Source organism: Bos javanicus, chromosome 17, assembly GCF_032452875.1.
Source record: "Bos javanicus breed banteng chromosome 17, ARS-OSU_banteng_1.0, whole genome shotgun sequence".
Lineage (NCBI taxonomy): Eukaryota > Metazoa > Chordata > Mammalia > Artiodactyla > Bovidae > Bos > Bos javanicus.
The window spans coordinates 63,981,238-63,997,688 of NC_083884.1; the positions used below are offsets into that span (position 1 = coordinate 63,981,238).

General features: G+C 54.1%; 1 protein-coding gene across 2 annotated transcripts in view; it reads left to right on the forward strand.

Moving 5' to 3' along the window:
- Positions 1-10,662: 10,662 nt before the first annotated feature.
- The window catches only part of TRPV4 (transient receptor potential cation channel subfamily V member 4), a 36,999-nt gene continuing 31,210 nt past the window's right edge, over positions 10,663-16,451 (forward strand). The window contains exon 1 of one of the 2 annotated variants that reach the window (XM_061385094.1): positions 10,663-11,029. The gene's annotated coding sequence lies outside the window, so the exon portion shown is untranslated. Of the gene's footprint in view, positions 11,030-11,220; positions 11,306-16,451 lie in introns of those variants that run through there. The other variant, XM_061385092.1, reaches the window with a different exon arrangement.

The following is a 16,451-nucleotide window of genomic DNA, read 5'->3' on the forward strand; positions in this document are numbered from 1 at the left end:
CTGTTTTGATTCTTGATTTTTTTTTTTTTTCTTGTTCTTTCTGGATCAAAGGATACAACTGGGAACCAGCCAAGGACTTGCTTTTTAGTCTCTGGTTCCTATTTTCTGGTTTTGAAAAATAGAACTGGCTGCCACGTTGAGAAACTGATATGTCCCCAAAAAATCTTTATTTCTAGCTTCTTAGAGAAATCAAACTGCCTGGCTGAAAGTGAGAAGTGACTGCTCCCTTGGCTGGATGGGGCGATTGGGTAGATAGACTTTCACTTTGCCTCGGTCTCCACCAATCCCTGTTGCCTCCCCAACCCTGTAACCATTGGTTATTTGTACTTTATCATGGGCGGGTGCTTTTTCTGGTACTAGGGTTAAATGTGGGGGAAAATATTTTACTTCATTTTTGCTCCTGCATAACACACAGTCTAGTGGGCAGGATGGACCAGTAAATCAGCAGAGGTAATATAGCGTGGTCGGTGCCCAGAGGGAGCCTGAGTCCACAGATTGGGGCTCACACTGAACCTCGATGGGAAAGTTGGGGTTGTGAGGATCCCAATAGAGGAGGAAGAGGGGACACTCCAGTTCATAGGCAATGTCCTTTTGGCTTGACCCAGAGCAGGCTGTGTGTGTATGTGAGACATCGTGCCACTGAGGAATTTGAGCTTGACTCTGAAAACTGGAACATCTTCAGGGGTCTTCTGCACAATCAGTCGGATATCCAGTTTGGAAGGTTCCCTCTGATGTGGCCAAGGGTTAGAAGTCTGAACTAAGTTTTTTGCTGTCTCTGATTTCATGATGTTTCCTAACATTGCTGATAGGAAGAATGCCACTGATCTTTCTAAGCTCTAACTGCTTTTTAGGATTTTTCCCTTTGAATATAAAATTCTGCCAACAAATTTTTAAAATTCTGTGTGTGTGTGTGTGTATATATATATATATATATATATATTACAAAGAGCTTTTTGGGACTTCCCTCGCAGTCCAGTGGTTGAGATCTCACTGTCTAATGCAGGGAGTGCAGGTTCGATCCCTGGTTGGGGAGCTAAGATCCGGCATACCTCATGGCCGAAAAACCAAAACATAAAACAGAAGCAGTATTGTAACAGATTTTCAATAAAGGCTTTAAGAATGGTCCACATTAAAAAAAAAAAAAAGTTTTTCCTGCATGTTTCCAACATAATATAGTGACACCAGGAAGGCAGTTTCTCTGTGGAAGGTCAGAATTTTCCCAGGACAGCCTTCTTTATTCCTGGTACCTGCCTGGCCCCAGGAGCATTTTGGGATTGTGACCCCAGAGATGAAGTCAGCAGTGCAACTATGCCTTCTCATGTCATCCTTGTCAGAGTGGGACTCACTTCTGCCTGGGGCAGGGAGGAAGGAACACACATTGAGCACCAGCTGTATACCAGGCCCTGCACAAGTACTTTGTATACATCATTTCACAAGTGCCCTGACGTGGGCATCAGAAGCTGCATTTATCAGATTAAGAGACTGAACACCCCAGGGATGGGGCAAGAGGATTCAGCCAGGGTGATCCTGCCAGGTCTGGGGGCACCTCGGGCTCTCATCAGACTCATCTCCCCCAAGTTGTGCCCGTTTGGATGCCAGCGGACAGAGTGAGCCCAAAAGTTTGATAGAGACTGACTCTTGGGACTTCCCTGGTGGTCCAGTGGTTAAGACTCCAAGCTTCCACTGCAGGGGGCACCATTTGCATCCCTGGTTGGGTAAGGTCTGCATGCCGTGTGGTGTGGCCAAAGACTCTAAAAATAAATTATATTAAAAAAAAAAAAAAAAAGGACTCTTTACTCGTTGCTGCATTTAGTTAAATCTCACTGAACTGTGATTCAAATTTTCTATTATAGACAAGGAACTGACGCTAATTTCTCCATAAAAAGCCTGTTTCCTTTTCCATACGGGGGCGGGGGGTGGGGTGGGGGAGTCCCGCCAGTACTCGTTCTCAGAGGTTGTGAGGCTTACATTAAGTACTTGTAGGGAATTCCCAGGTGGTCCAGTGGTTAGGACTCCCAGCGCTCACTGTCCAGGGCCTCTGTTCAGTTTCTGGTCAGGGAACCGATTCCACAAGCTGCACAGTGGGGCCACACAAAAGTAAACGAATGAATGAATAAATAAATACTATTTGTAAAACAATTAGAAACTTATGAAATAAGCTGTCTTAGTGTTAAATTGCACGAATATTTTGGTGTGTGATGTGTATGGTAACGTGACCAAGTGTCGGAGTCTGGCTCTGTTAGTTATCAGCTGAGTGACCTTAGGCAAATCGCTGCACCTCTCGGAGCCTCAGTTTCCTTGTCTTGTACAATGGGGATACTAACAGTTCTTAGTTCACTGAGAATCAGTGAAACCGCCCAGGCAAGCGCTTGGCTGCTAATTGTCCAGTGTTGACCCATTGGTCATCCTCTACAGAAGCTTACGGGAAAACGGAGGACGATTCCATTTCCTGGGTTTATTTGGCTGATCAATGGGTTCCTTTGGTTCAGCGTCGCGGCTTTGGGCGCCCCACCGCCGCTGCGCCTGCGCGCCGACCTCCTGCAGGTCCCGCGGGTCCCGATAGGTGGCGCTGTGAGCAGAGAGCCTCTTCCCCGGGAGCGGCGAGTCCCCCACGCCTGTCCGCACCTTCTAGAACTCCAGCCCGCACCCAAGGCGTGCCCCACTGACGTGTTCGGGGTGGCTTCCAAGGGCTACGTGAGGAGCCCTATTTGAACACTGTTGGGATAGTCTGAAGCCTCGTAAGCGGGTGCTTTGGGATTCTGACTGAATGTCAGCCGCTGGGTCAAGGGTATCTCCTAATACTTCTACTACTCGGATGAGGGCGACTGCTCTGCTGCTGCTGGGTCAAAATGTGTCTTATTACTTCCGCTGCTGCTGCTGCTACTACTAGTAATATAGCACCGCCTCTGTACCACTGCTGCTGCTGCTGCGACTACCACCGCCACCGCGACTATTAGCACTGCTCTGGCTTCTGCCGCCGCTCTCACTACTCCTATTAACGCTGCGCTACACTGCTGCTGCTAGTAGTACCACCCCCACCATCACCTCACAGTTTAGGGTTCACGTTCAGCTTCCATAACTATAGCCCATGTAATCCTGGGCTTCCTGAGGGGCAGCGGGCCCCCTAATGCAGTTAAACCGTAGCGTGTTCACTTAGTCCTTGTTTTGAAAGATAACGCAGGGCACAGAGCGACGCATCAACAGGAACACCCCAGAAAAAGGCAGTGATTCCTTGCTCTGCCCTTATCGGCTGTGTGATCTGGACGAATGCCTTCTCCCCTCTGGGCCTCAGTTTCCCTCTCTGTAAAGTCAGGAGATTGGACAGTTCCACGTGCCCTCCTAGCTCTGCCCATCTACAGTGGACTGTCACTGCGACAGTCCCTGGTTTGTATTCATAATTCCAGGAAAATCTTTCCATCCACACGTGGGCACGTGGGTTTCTCCTTGTGACATCTAATGGGACCACGTGTGCAGAGTACTTAGCACAGCGCCTGGTACCTAGAAGGTGCTTGATAAAGGGCAGCTATGATGATGAACTCTTAATCAGCTCTCCATCTAGCCCCGAGAGGTGTCTGGAAGGCGAGTCGTTCAGCTTCTGTTTGCTGAGCACTTACTGTATGTGAGCCCCGAGTTAGATAAGCCTGCACCCTCCAAGGGGCTCATGGTCCAAGGCAAGCGATTTAGATGGGGAGGGGTGGGGAACAGGGAAAGCCTTTCTGAGGAGGTAACATTTGAGCTGAGATCTGAAGAGGAAGAAAGAGCAGACCATGAAAAGAAGCTGGCTACAGCTGGTCTTTTCACTGGAAAAGACCCTGATGCTGGGAAAGACTGAGGGCAGGAGGAGAAGTGGGTGACAGAGGGTGAGATGGTTGTATGGCATCACCGACTTGATGGACATGACTTCTGAGCAAACCCCGGGAGATGGTGAGAGACAGGGAAGCCTGGCGTGCTGCAGTCCATGGGGTCTAAAAGAGTTTGACATGACTAAGCGACTGAACAACAGCAGCTGGTACAAAGGCCCTGAGGCAGAAGAGAGAGCACTGTGTTCTTAGAACAGAGAGAGTCCAAAGTGTCTGGAGCCTGATAATCAAGGACAGTGAGGGAGGAAACCTAGCAATGCCGAGGTCCATGTGACTTTGGTTTTTGTTTCAGAACAAAGGAAATCATAAGCCTCTGTGAGTAGAGGGTGACGAAGCCAGTCCTCAGCTTAAAAAGCTGTTAGCTGGGATCCTTCCTTCGTCCCACCCTCTGCCTCTTCCTGATTGAGAAGGTTGAGCCTTCATCACCTATGTGCTGGGGATCCGGGTCCCAGACCTCTGCGAAAGTCCTGGGCCTCGCAGGAAAGTGTTCAGGCCCCTTCACAATTTCGGTCACCACTCCAGGGGCCTCCCAGAATCCCCCATGGCCCCCCCAAGAACCCCATGTGGGAAGGTTGGAATTATTCAGATCCACTGGCACCAAGGCCCCCCACCCCGCCCCCTCTAGGCCCCAGCTCCAGATGAAGCTAACTTTGAAATGCCCATGGCCAGCTGTGGTTGGGTGACCGCACCCACAGGCCACCAGGCCTGCTGCCCAGCAGACTGAAATCACAGCCAGGGGCTGAGAGCAGAGAGTGGCTGTGTCCATGGCAACGGGCGTCTGAGGGGAAGGGCTTCCTCACCACCTGGCCTCAGGTTTCTGCCCCAGGGAGAATTCCAGAACAGCCCCATTGATGGTCCCTGGCAGGGCGAGGCCTTGGGACAAGGCCAGCAATTTGTAGGCCCTAGATAGACAGGCCAGCTGATTGTCCCCAGTCTCTGGGTATCCTGTCTCCACGGCTTCTGGGTGAATGTGGGGGATGTGATCTCACAGGGGGCCTGCTCCCCGCTGGGGCCGGCTCCCAGAGGAAGACCGTCAGACCCCACACCCTCCCGGCTGTGTGACCTGGGGCAGGTTCCCTCACCTCTCTGAGTGCCTTCCTCTCTTGTAGCTGGAGGGGGATCAGTGAGGATCAAGACTTATGAAACGGCTGGCACACAGCTGCTGCTGCATAAATGCGCCCCTTCCACCCCCTGCTGTTTCTCCTCATCACTTGAGCCCGTCCCTGGCACTCAGAGAAAGAGCTAAAAGGCCAATCAGAATTGCTCATCCCCACAACCCCATGCTCCACAGTCTCACCTCGGTGGATGCGAGCAGGGCTTCCCACGTCAGAGGTGAGGGGACTGAGGTCCAGGGGGCAGTGTGGCTGCTAGAGGGGCTGGAGAGTGGGTGTTTGAATTCAGACAGTCCTGTTTCAAATCCTGACTGCATCACCAGCAGGTTCCTCTGGCAGAGGGCTTTTCACTGTGTGGAGCCTCAGTTTGTCCATCTGCAAAAAGGGCTGGAAAAGACCCACCCCTCTGAGGGTTGTAGGGAGGAGGGGATGAGATGGCCCAGGTCTGCAGGTGCTGGTTTTTGGCTGCACCCCTGAGTCTGAGAACCACTTCAAGCCTCCAGGAACCTAAACACCAACTCTTGGCCTAAACTGAGCTCTGGAGCCGTGAGACCACCAGCTGAGCTAAAGAGGTGCCTAATGGGAGAGAAAGAGGGGAGAGGCAGAGACAGAGCCACGTGGGGTGTGGGGAGGGGGAGGAAAAATGTTTCTGCCTGGGGGTGTCAGAGGGAGCCATTCTCTGCCAGGGAGGCCTGTTGTCTGCTGGACTCAGTAGTTCTCATCTGTAAAATGGAGACGCTGATGCCAACCTCACCAGATTACTGGGAAGGAAGATGCGTAAGGGGGAGTGCTGGGTAAACGTGGGAGTGCTCTGAGGGGGACGCTAGTCTTGGTGAGGACTCCACGGTGCCCCCACAGGACTATTTACTGAGCGTTGCTCTGTCCCGGCATTGCCCAGCCCTCATGAGGATCATCATGTTTAACCTTCCCAACCGCGTGAGGTAGGTTACTGTCCCCACGTTACAGATGAAGGAGTGAAGCTCAGAGAAGCAGGGGTACCTGCCCGAGGTTACACAGCTTCAAAATACAGTACAGCCCCACCCAGATCCTCCAGATCCTTTTGACTTCAGAGAGCATGTTCTTCTTTTTTTTTTTTTTTTAATCTCTTGTAACAGATGTATTGAAATACAGTTTGCAAACCATTCAGTGCACTCATTCGATGTGTATTGTTCAGTGGTTTTTATATATTCACAGATAGATGCAATTCTTACCATAGCAATTTTAGTACATTCTCATCATCCTAAAAAAAAAAAAAAACCATAGCCTTTAACCGTCACTCCTCCAAGCCTCTCCAGCCCCTTGAAAACACTAGTCTAAGTTCTGTCTCAGTGGATTTGTCTCTCCTGGACATTTCGTGTAGGGGTACTCTTATGGCCTTTGATGTCTGGCTTTTTTAACTCAGCATGCTTTCAAGGTGTTTTTTTCCACTTAGCATAATGTTCATCCACATTGTAGCATATATCAATTCTTTGTTCTTTTCCATTTTTTTTTGCCTAGCTGTATGGCATGTGTGCGTGCGCTCAATCACTTTGTGTCCAACTCTTTGCAACCCTGTGGACTGTAGCCTTCCAGGGACTCTCCAGGCAAGAATACTGGAGTGGGTTGCCAAGCCCTCCTCCAGATCTCCTTGACCCAGGGATCGAACCTGCGTCTCCTGCATCTCCTGCATTGCAGGCAGGTTCTTTACCCACTGAGCCACCTGGGAAGCCCGCTGTGTGGCATGCAGGATGCTAATTCCCTGACCAGGGATTGAACCAGACTCCCTGCTGTGGAAGCTCAGAGTCCTAACCACCGGACCACCAGGGAATTACTTCGTTCTTCTTATTATTGCATAATAGTCAACAGTATAGATATACCACATTTCATTTATCTGCTCATTATTTGATTGTTTCAGTTTTGGCCGCTATGAGTGATGTTGTGCGAACATTTGTATACAAGTTTTTTGTGTTCATCTGTTTTCGTTTCTTTTGGCTGTCTCCCACAGAGTGGAATTGCTGGGTCATATGGTAACTCTATATTTAACTTTTTGAGGCACTGCCAGGTTTTTCCACAGTGATTGCACCATTTCGTATTCCCACCAGCCATGCATGAGGGTCCCAGCTTCCCTATTTCTTTGCTAAAACATGTTACAATCTGCCTTTTTGAGACTGTATTCTCATTGACCCTGCTGTACTACAGAGTCTGCCAGGCTTGGGTTCAAATGCTATCAGCTGTAGTCTGTCGGGCACACGGGCTCTCTGTGTCCCTTCATGGGAAATGACATAAGAATCTCAATTTTACAGCCAACAGGAACCTACTGTAGAGCACAGGCAACTCTGCTCAATGTTACGTGGCAGCCTGGATGCAAGGGGAGTTTGGGGGAGGATGGATACATGTATGTGTATGTCTGAGTCCCTTCATTGTCCACCTAAAACCATCATAACATTGTCAATCAGCTATACCCCAATACGAAATAAAAAGTTAAAGAAAAAAGGAATCCTTCCTTCCTGGCTGTCAGGAGGTGACCCGCAGAATCAGGGCTATGCTAACTGTACAGTGAGGTACACACATCTTGTTTTTATAATCCAGGGCAGGTGCGGTCTGTATAAAGTTCCTGAGATGCACCCCACCCGGTTCACGGTCTCTCCCCAACACTGGCCCTGATTCTGGCATACAGCAGGCACTTGCTAAGTGCAGACCCTCAGTGCTGCCCAGGAACCTCCCTTAGTGGAAGTGGCCGAGCCCCCTGCCTGCCTGGGGACCCTGAGACCCGTGTGGGACAAGGCGCTGGGCCACCCTGCAGCCTCTACAGGACTCTCCGTTTGCTTTAATGGCTTTGAAATCTTTTCCTTCCCTAAGAGGAAAAGTTCTTTCTGTTGAGAATCTGTCGTCCTCTCAAAGCAGAGGCTAGGCAGTTTTGCCAGCGACAAAAACAGTGACCGCCATTGCTGTCACATCCTAGCAGTGACCCTTGTTCCTATTTAGTCAAACCAGTGAGCATTTGCTGGGTGCCCTGAGCACCCTGCTTTCTCTTCCTACTCCCCTTTTTCCTGCCAGGCAGGCCCGCAGGCTTTCAATCAGCCAGTACGTTCCCCCAATTTTTCTTTTCTTGTGGTAAAACACACGTAACGGAATTTGCTTTCGTAAGCCATTTGTGTGTACAGTTCGGTGGCGTGAAGATCATTCATACTGTTGTACCCGCATCACTGTTGCAGGAACGGGGGCCCACTTCCAGGGCCCGGGGGTGGGCTCTCGTCTAGTGCTCAGAAATGAATTGTCCGAGGAGACACACGTGCTGATGAAGCAAGAGACTTTACTGGGGAGGGGCACCCTGGGTGGAGAGCAGCAGGGTAAGGGAGCCCAGGAGGACCGCTCTGCCCCGCAGCACGCAGTCTCGGGTTTTATGGTGATGGGGTTAGCTTCCAGGTTGTCTTTGGCCAATCGTTCCGACTCAGGGCCCTTCCTGGTGGTGCACACAGAGCTTAGCTAGGATGGATTCCAGTGGGAAGGATTCTGGGAGGTCAGCAGGACAGATGGACTGGAGTCTCCGCTCTCCTTTTGACCTTTCCTGAATTCTTCTGGTTGGTGGTGGCTTGTCAGTTCCATGTTCCTTACCAGGACCTCCCGTCATAAGATAACTCACGCAGGTGGTTACTGCAGTGCCCATCACCACCATCCATCTCCAGAACTCTTGTCATCTTACAAAACTGAAAGTCTATACCCATTAAACTCCCACCCCCTCCAGCTCAACCAACCAGTATCTTAAAAGAACCTACTAAGTACCAGAGGCTTGTCCAGCAAACAAGACAGACATGGTCCTTGCCTCGTGGAAACTGATACCCATTGTTCAGATGAGAACACCGGGGCACTGAGAGGGAGAGGCTCTTGCTCACGGCCCCTACCTCATCAGCGGCAAAGCAGAGTTTGAACTCACAGTGGGCACAGGGGCCAAGATCCAGCCTCCCGGCCCAAGATGAGTCACTTCCTTGTATGGGGCCTCAGTGGGCCAGTCTGTGAAATGGGGGTCAGGAGGGAGTAGGGTTAGCCATATTGACGCGGAGGGCTCCTGCCTCTTCCCCCTCACTCCGGAGAAGAGCAAACATCATCCCTGACCCTACCGCCTCCAGTCCCCTCCAGCACCCTCCTAAGGCCGCCAGGCTCCTCTGTCCATGGGATTCTCCAGGCAAGAACACTGGCATGGGTAGCCATGCTCTTCTCCAGGGGATCTTCCTGACCCAGGCATTGAACCCAGGTCTCCTGCATTGCAGGCAGATTCTTTACCATCTGAGCCTCTAGGGAAGCCCCCAGCATCCTCCTACTGAATTATCCTTTTTTTTTTTAAATCAATATTTGCTTATTTATCTGGTTGTGCCAGGTCTCAGTTGTGGCATGTGGCATCTAGTTCCCCAACCAGGGATTGAACCCGGCTCCCCTGCATTGGGAACGCAGAGGCTTAGCTCCCAGGCCACTAGGGAAGCCCCTCTTTTTCTTTCTTTTAACAAGAGGCTTTCTCCAGAAATGGGCTCCAGACTAGATATGCCCAGGACTCCTCTGCATCCCGCCCTGACCCACCCCCAGCCCGGAAGGCCCCAAACAGAAGGGCTTTTCCTCCTCAGGGAGGTATAAGGGGCCCTCTGTTTACATTCCTCACTGCCAGATAACTGCCTGTCTGCCCTGTTTAAGATCCTGGAAGCCCAGAGGAGAGATTCCTCTCTCTCAAATCCTCAGGGACAGAGCTTTGGTGAGGTCACGGTTCCTTCCAAGCCCCCATCTCCCATCTGTAAAATGGGCACAGCAATCCCCGCCGCACAGCCTTGGGGGAGGAAGGTTTACTTGACACCCTCCACCCCCACTCCCACCTCTTGCTCAGTAAGTTCTTTACTAAGGTTTCTTTTTTGGTAATTGTTTCAGACTGGCAGTTTGCATTTTGTTTTCTTTTTGTTTGTTTTGGCTGCGAGGCATGCAGGACTTTAGTCCCTGACCAGGGGCTTCCCATGTGGCACTAGTGGTAAAGAACCCACCTGCCAATGCAGGAGACATAAGAGACTCGGGTTCAGTCCTGGGTTGGGAAGATCCCTTGGAAGAGTAAATGGCAACCCACTCCAGTATTCTTGTCTGCAGAATTCCATGGACAGAGGAGCTGGTCAGGCTACAGTCCATAGGGTCTCAAAGAGTCGTACCTGACTGAAGCATGTATGCCCGACCAGGGATCGAACCCGTGCCCCCTGCAGTGGAAGCACAGGGTCTTAACCACTGGACCACCAGGGAAGTCCTCGACCAGTGGTTTGAACACAGCACTTCCATTAAGATTCTCTCTCCAACAATTCTCAAATTCCACTTTCTGGCTGCTGGACCAGCGCACCCTGGCAGCTATTTCTGCTTGCAAGCTGTTGAGGAAGGACCCACCCCACCATCTTCCCAATGTGGGAGTCAGCTCAGTTTAGAGAAAAGAATAACAATAAAAAGGGTTAAGGCTGTTCTTCGGCCTCTGCATGGACCTGGTGCCCTCAGCCTCTTCACTGTGATGTGAGGGGAAACCGAGGCAGAGTAGGGACTGGCTGCTCAGCTGGTGAGTCACAGAGCCAGGGCTTGGGCTCCGGGAGTCTGGCTGGAGGAGTCGAGCCAGTCCTGGCAGAAGTGAGCTGCCTGTCCATGAGGGTATTCAAGTGTCTGGGGTAGAAAGTGGGACTGCGCGGTGGGGCTCACCTTCTCCATAAAAGAACACTGGTTGGTGGCCTACTCAGTCCAGGCTCTGTGCTAGGAGCTGGGTAAAGAGGTGAGGTTCAAAGGCGCTCGCGTTGGTTTAGTCCCGGATGGTTCTGTCTGTAACACAGGTGCCTCCGCTGCTGGAAGTCTGGAGCTACCCAAAGGCCGGGACCTAGTGCACACTGTCTCTGAATTGACTGCTGAATGAGCGGAAGCGTGGAGGAATCGGCGACAAGCCCATTACCAGATGGGGCAGCAGTCCCGGGCTGACGAATTCAGGAGCCGGTGGTCTCAGGATTCCAGCCAGAGGCACCCCACGCCCCCCACGAAGCGCCTGCCCCTGTACCTGGGGTAATGACGCCCGTTTTCCAGGTGAGGAAACTGAGGCCCCGCTTCCGCCCCCCACTCCCCGCGCCCTTCCCGCAGGGGCGCGGGTCCCAGGCGCGGGGTAGGCTTGGTGCCTCGCCTCCGGGGCGGGCGGCGTGGGCGGGGTGCAGCCCGGGGGGTGCAGCCCGGGGGCGGCGCGCGCGGTGGAACCTGAGCTCGGGGAGGAGGGACGCGGCGGCTCCGGGCGGGCGCGGGGCGGGCTGCCGGGATTCAGGAAGCGCCGCGCTCCCGGCCGCCGGCGCCCGCAGAGCCCTCTCGGAGGTGAGTGGGGTCTGGGCCTTCGGGGCGGGGACCCCCGGGAGAGACGGCACAGCCAAGGACCCCGCGAACCCCCAGGTTCGTCTTGGAGGCTGCGGAGTGCCAGCCTGGGGCCCGGGATCCGTGGGGGTCCTTTGGGCTGGGCACCACCTCTCTGGGCTTCCCTTTCCCTACCTGCCAAGTGGGCGCTAACCTCGGCTCCCGGCTCCGGGAATGCAGGCCTGGGGGAGGGAGGTACCCGCTCCCCCGGAGCTCCAAGCCCAGGAACCAAACACAGGAGGCCTTGCAGCCCACCTCGCGGTCACCTCCTTTTTGGTGGGCTTGGAAGAGGGAGTTGGGTGCCTGGGGGTTTGCCTTCAATCTCCAGGAAGGGTTGGGAGTCTGCAGCTTCCAAAGATCATTTCTTCATTACTGAGCCCCAGAGAGAGGGCTCGTCTCCCAGGAGGCAGGAAGATCTCTAATCTCCCCTCCAGCTCTGCGGGGACACCCTGGGAGGTCTCTGAGAACTGGGAGAGACCGCCTACCCTCCCACGTGCCTGGCGGTTTCCAGCCATGGACACCCCTGCCTGGCCCAGCACCAGCCGGTTTCCTCCATCCGTTCTCCCTATTTTGCAGATGAGGAAACTGAGGCCCAGGTCAGGGATATAGCCAAGGGGAATTTAAAGCCAGGGCTGTCCAGCTCCAACGTCCTCCCTGCATGGAGCCCAGGGGCTGTCGTGGAAGTTGCCAAGGAGGGGGTGGACTTATGGCCACGGAGTGTCTAGAACCAAGGACTTCTGCTGGGGGGTGGAGGTGGGGCGTGATCTCGGACACTGAGACCCTCTGGAGGGTTTGAGCTTTGCCCCTTTATCATAGGGGCAAGGATGGGGTCACTGGGTGAGGAGGTGGCCTCTTAAGAGAGGTCAGGTATGAGGGTCAAGCGTGGATTGTCTGTGAGGTTAAAAGTGGGGCCTGTGTGGGTCTGAACCCTCACTTGGCCACCTGCTTCTGTGTGATCTCGGGCTACTTCTTTAGCTGTCTGAGAGACAGACAGCTCATCTAGAAAATGGGGGTGGGCTGAGGGCGCCCCTGGGCTGAAGCAAGGACAGCCGCCCTGCGAGGGGCCCCACACTGCCTGGAGCCCAGCCTAAGGATATGAGGTTTGCGCTGGTGATTGTTGCCCCAACATCTTCTCAACGGAGGGGGTGAAATGTGAAGTGTGAAAGTCATTCAATTGTGTCTGACTCTTTGGGACGCTATAGACTGCAGCTCACCAGTCTCCTCTGTCCATGGAATTCTCCAGGCCGGAATACTGGAGTGGGTAGCCATTCCCTTCTCCAGAGGATCTTCCCAACCCAGGGATTGAACCCAGGTCTCCCGCATCACAGGCAGATTCTTTACCAGTTGAGCCCCCAGGGAAGCCCAATGGAGGGGGTGAAAAAGGTAATTGGCCTTTTCCACATTTATCTAGATCATTCTATTTGAACGGTGGTGGGAGCCAGAAAGGCCAGGGACCCCTTTCCCCACTTCTATTGGTAAACCGGAGCGGGGAGGGGCTCCTAAGACAAACGACAAATGAGTCCTGGGCCAGTCAGGTTCACACTTGTATTAATAGAAGCAGGGTGGGGTCATTTCCAAGTGGAGTTTCCCCAGGTTTAGAGAATGGGCGCCTGAGGAAGAAGTGTGTGAGAGACTAGTAAAGACGCCTCGAATCCCCCAAGCGAAATCCAGACCAGATGCCTTCTATCCAGCCTGGGCTGTGGACTCCCCTCCCACCTCATCAGCTGTGCAGGTGTGAGCTGGGCCTCAGCCATTTCCTCCTCTGTCCATCAAAACCCCCTTGCAAAGCTGCCCTGGGCCAGCCCTCGACTGGGCACTGAGGCGTCGGACCCCCGCCTAGCCCCAGCCTGGGTGAGGGGGTCGGTGACCTGGGTGGTCCAAGAGAGCCCGTGGGGTGGGAGGGAGGGCTGCCTCCTCCCCCGCAGCTGTCTCCCTGACCCTGGCATTGCCCTCAGGCAACACCCACACCAGCCCCAAGAGCACCCAGCCAGGGAGCGTGTGTGCTCCGGATGGCTGGGGCTCAGGGGAGCGGGCTGTGGGTGGGATTGTGATGATCGGGAACCCGGAAGGGCTTGATCAAGGTGGCCTTGGAGGCTCACCTGAAGGAGTAAATGCAGATGCTGGAGGAAAGGGTATTCAGGTAAAGACCTGACTTCTACTCGTCACCAGGTGGTGAAACTAGCAGAGCTGAGACATTGTCCCGTTTGTCTGGAGCGTGACACGAACAGGAAGGACAAGGGATCAGACAGGCAGTGGGTTGGGTCAGACCCAGAAACCCTGCAAGTCCAGCCTGGGAGGGCCACGCCGGATGTGTGGTCTGGAAAGGCCCGTGGAGTCGGGGCTGGGTGGGGAGGCCGGTCCCCAGGTGGAGAAGTCATCCAGCCAGAGGTGTGAGGCCCCAGGTAGGGGCTGGCACCCCCAGTAGGCGGCTGGAAGATGGAGGGAAAGCACTATGCAAGACTTGATCTCAGGGCGCCTGGCACATGGTGCGCAATTAACCCCACTTGCACAGTTGAGTGCCCGAACACAGCATTTTGAGAGGGCCAGAGTCCTTTGAGGTCCTTCGTGTGTCCCTGGGAGGGAGGCGGCCACATGGAGAGCGGGCGGCTCTACACCTCCCAGGCCCTCAACCTGCTATGTGCCTCAGTTTCCCCCATTCGACTCTAGGAAAAACATTCCAGGCCCCTCCTCAGTTCACGGGGGAACCCAAGGACCAGCTCCTCCTGACTCACGCAGGATCTGGGGAGCTGAGGGAACATTTCCTGCCAGCAGGCCCTCTGGAATGCTCCGTATTGCCAGGTTGGGGTGGAATTCACCTGTTAAAGATTAATTCAGACCTCTCAAGATGCCTGTGGTCCTGAGACCCGCAGCTGCCACTCTGAACTCTGGGTGCAAGGTTCTGTCTGGCTTCAGCCAAGCATAGGCTGCGTTAGCAGTCATTATGATGACAGTGAGCATTTACTGAGCACTTACTGTGTGCCAGACACTGAGCCCGAGACTAAGTACATTTGGATGCGAAGCTAGGATGATACCCATTTTTGAGAGGGAGGAATTGAGGTCAGGATGCTAAAGTTGCTGGCCCACCTGAGGAGGGCCAGAACGAAGGTCTGAACTCCATTTATCTGACTGTGAATCAGTGCCTAGGAATTTCCGTGGTGGTCCAGTGGCTGAGACTCCGCACTCCCAGTGCAGGGAGCCCAGGTTCGATTCCTGGTCAGGGAACTAGATCCCGCATGCCGCCACTAAGACACAGTGCAGCCAAATCAATAAAAGTAGATACGTATAAAATCCATGTCCCTTAACTTCCAAGGTGGCCTGTCCCCATTTGTCTAGATCTGGGGTCATGGGAAGATAGTCTGCAGTTTAGAGGTAAGAGCCTGAATTGTTTAGACAGGCCCGGACTTAACTCCTGTGCCTGCTGCCTTCTCCCCAGGGGAGCTCAGGCACGTCACCATACTTTTGAGTCTCAGTTTCCTCATCTGCCAAATGGGGCTGTCAGTCCCCTCTCTGCAAGGACAGTCCAGAGCACATGGAGGGGGTTCCGAGCACCGTCTGCTTCCTCATCCTGTCCCCCAGCCTGTTCCAGGGCGCGTTTTCCTGCAGCTCATCCCTCCGAGAGCCCCTCTGTGCCAGGAAGGCGGGAGCAAGGGGCAAAGCTGGACTTGCACTTGGACAAGAGATGCTGCCTTTGCAGCTCGGAAGTGCTTACAGGCCTTGGCTGAGCGCCAGGGCCGTCAGAGTTTCCCACTTTCCTGACTTAGTGCTTACATGAGGGCTGGAGCCTAGCTACCTGGTTCACACCCCAAGTCTCAGGAAGTTCCCTCACTCCTGGGGCCTCAGTTTCCTCACCTGTAAAATGGGGTGACGACTGTGCAGGCTTTGTTGGGGTGGTCGTGGACAGTCTCCAGAGCAGCACAGGCTGTTCAGCATGTAACCAGTGTTTATTGCCTGACGGCCTATTGCCTTGATGGGGTCGCAGCATCACCCGCACTGGAGTTGGGCAGGGCAGGAATGCTGAGTCCTATTTTACAGCAGAGGAAACCGAGGCTCAGAGAGAGCAGCAGTTTGCCAAGGGATGCCCCGCTGGCTTATGGAAGAGCTGGACCTGAAAGCTAGGTCCCGTGACCCCTAGGGTCCCTGAAAAGCCCAGTGGCTGGCCCAACTTCCTTCCCAGAAAGCCACTGGGACTGTCCGGTCCTAGAGTCTGACCCACTTCCGTTCACATCCCAGCTCAGCCACTCGCTGCTGTGTGACTTCAGGAAGTGGCTTAACCTCTCTGTTCCTGGGGCTGCCACCCCTGGGGTTTGCAGGAGGTCACAGCAAAGCAGTTGAGGGGGATTTGGATCCTTCTGGCTGCCCACTCCTGCCCCGGCCTGGGCTCCCCCTGCCTCAGGTGCCCTGGAGTTCCCTTGAGCTGTCACCCTGGCCGAGCAGGAATGAGGAAGGGAGGCCAGGCCCTCGCTTTCACTGTGACTCCGATTTCCTTCCCACCTCTGAGCCCCGTCCTGGTCATCGGCTTCCCCCTTCTGCCCTTCTGGCTGTATGACCTCAGGCCGGTCACGCCATCTCTCTGAGCTTGTTTCCTCATCAGTGACAGTCACAGACGGCACACCAGGGGCATCGGAGGCCCTCACAGGTCTGCTCCAGATGAGATCAGAGGGCGGGAAAGGCTCGGGAAGGAGGTGGTGGTGTGGGGGCAGACAGGAGGGCCATTGACCAAATGGGAGTGCGCTTATTTTTCTTTGGGTGGTGAGTAACGGCCATCCCTCCCGCCCCTGCCCTGCCCACCCGCAGCACAAAGAGCTCCTCAGTCTCACCGGATGCCAGTTTTTCCCCGAGGGTGGAGTGGCCTGGCTTCCACCTCACTGACCAGGAAGGCTGACCACCTTTTGGGACGGCTCGTCAAGGGTGTGTATGGAGCAGGCACTTCCAGTGCGTGTCCCCAATGAGCCCTCCAGGTTCAGGGGAGACCCCGGCGGCCAAAGGGCCCACAGATCTCGGACGGGGACCAGCTGGCCTGGTTCACTCCTGTCCCTGTGCCCCGTGGCAGAGAGGAGGGACTCAGGAATACCTGTGGATAGAGCAGACAGATGAAGCAAGGAAGGACCGA